Source organism: Aplidium turbinatum, chromosome 2 (assembly GCF_918807975.1).
Source record: "Aplidium turbinatum chromosome 2, kaAplTurb1.1, whole genome shotgun sequence".
In the NCBI taxonomy this organism is placed as follows: Eukaryota; Metazoa; Chordata; class Ascidiacea; order Aplousobranchia; family Polyclinidae; genus Aplidium; species Aplidium turbinatum.
In genome coordinates this window covers 28628876-28631322 of record NC_137473.1, presented here as the reverse complement: position 1 = coordinate 28631322, position 2447 = coordinate 28628876, and positions in this window count along the sequence as shown.

Genomic DNA, 2447 nt, shown 5'->3' with positions numbered 1-2447 from the left:
GATAATTGCCTCGATTTACGTTTACACTAACATAATTTCGGCACAATTGAGATACTGCGAGCAAACACGAGTCTGTTTGATAAAGAACTAGCTGTCAGAATCGGAATCTTAAGACGCTGTATGGGAGGATGAAGCTGTCGCATCGTCACTGGAATACTTGAAGACGCAAAACTGCCCGTTCATGAACGCGCAATGCCATATGATCAGAAGCATTATTTTTCTTTTCTGCCGAAGAACCGTTTATCTAATTTCGTATTTACTTTTTTAACTTGACCCCGTAGCTTTTCTAATTTCGATTTGTTTCCGTCATAAAATTCTTTACGAATTTTGCAAAATACCACACTAACTTTTCCTTCTCTTTGATAATCTATAGCAGGTAAATTCCACTTTTTAACTGTATCTTCTTTCACGATGATTTATATTCGCAACGACACCGGTAAACAATAAGCATTCGATGAAAGAATAACATTTGCGTAACAATTAAGCCAGTATTTATAAGGTTGCAAACTTTTTACAGTTCACAAGAGCATTGTCAGCGCATAAAATAACTTGCGTGATGCTCTGGGCTGCCGCGTGTGACACGCGATGAAGAAGCGCATAAAATTTCGTTTGATTAAACACAGCATACGGCAGTTGTCGCAGCAATCCAAGGTGTGTTGATTTGGCGACGGCAATGTTTTTGCCGTCGTAGATGGAATCACTCAACCAGCGTGCGATTAAAAACTTAAAGTAAGTGACTCTGATACCACACAACTTGTGCGGTGACTCGCGACCAAACGCTTATAATCTGACTCTTGTGACGTTATATTACTATTCGACAAACAAGCGTAGAATTTTTGGTCGTTCGACAAGAAAGAAAAAATCGCAGCCCTGTGCATACATAGAACTTACAACGTTTGATTTTTAGTTAACAAATAACACAGCGTTGATAATTCATGAACATTGTAATGCCGAAAATCTGTTTTTTTTTTAGCAAAAAAAAAGACAAATAAATTGGAAAATTATATTACAAGTATATGTAAAAACCATAAATTTGAAATTGATTTTAAAGGGATACTAAAGGAAAAACCTGACTTGGCGATTTTCCACGTTCTTTGTGTTTAACATGCTACCATAAAACGATTTTGAAAAAAATTTGGCCCCATTGCGGTCTGATCACCATTTCGCGCGTACTTTTGTCTGAGCTTTCAAAACAGGAATGGGTTTGAGCAGCGAAGCGTGCGATTATACAGTCTACGTCACCAGCGACTAGCAATCAGCTGATCGGGCAAGAGTTTTTACTGCGTGAGTTTCAAATGGCAGATCTTGTTCTTCAAACAGTAAATCAGCCTTTTTTACATAAATTCAACGTATTCAGGTCTTCAATCAATGAAAATGTAAAAAAAACAAGTTTTTGAAGGCAAATTCCACAAAGGCATGTGAAACGATTTCAGCTAGGCAATTCAGAAGATGTAGAGTAATCAGCATTTTTTACATGGATTCAACGTGTCCAGACCTTGAATCAATGTGAAAATTCTTGGAACGCAACACGTCTGAACTTTCCAACCCAACGCGCGAAAAGACTTTTGATAATGCTACTGCTAGTCGCTGGTGACGTAATTCTCGAGCAGTTTTTCCACTTCATGGTCATTTTGCAAAAAATAGAAAATAGATGAAACACTGGACTTTGCGCCTTGCCAGCGCCATTGAAAACAATTTTTTTCATTAATTTTTTATGAAATGTATTCTTGAGTGTTCAGTTTACGCATTTTAATGCTTAATTCCCGTTTGAAAATTTAATTTAATATGCCTTAAAAAAAGGCGACTTTCTTGACTTTAAATCACCCTAGTTGTAATGCTGCATACAGGTGAAGCCTACTCCATTTAACTAATTTTATTAAAGTGAAAGCAGCAGGGTTGTAAAAAAACGTTTTATTAAATAAAGCCCAGCCCGCCCGGGATTTACTGGGCAAAAACGGGCTTTTTAGTGGAAAAACTGGGTTTATAGACAAAAATGAGTCTATCACATAAAAATAGCCAAACATTGTTTTTTGCAGAATTTGTTTATTTGATTAAGAATAAATTGACCATTATATGCAATAGCTTTTCATGTGAAAAATCATGCTTCTAGGCAGTGAGTTGCTGTTTGCTAAGTCTGCTAAATGTAACAAGAATTTCCGTATTTTTTTTTTATTTCTAACAATTTTTGCAAAACTAACATTAGAAAAGATAACAATTTTTTTATTTTTTTTATTTTTTATTATTTACTTGCATCAGGCACTAAAGAGACAGGCCCATACTCATAAACACAACATAAGTCACAGAACACACAAGGTTACATATATAAGCAAAACTTATGCGTACATAGTCACGTTATAGTGAGACGCATAGTCAGAAGAAGCATAACACTCTGAGGTAAAAACTGCAACTAACCACGTGTTAGATGAGACCTGACAGCGGTTGACAAA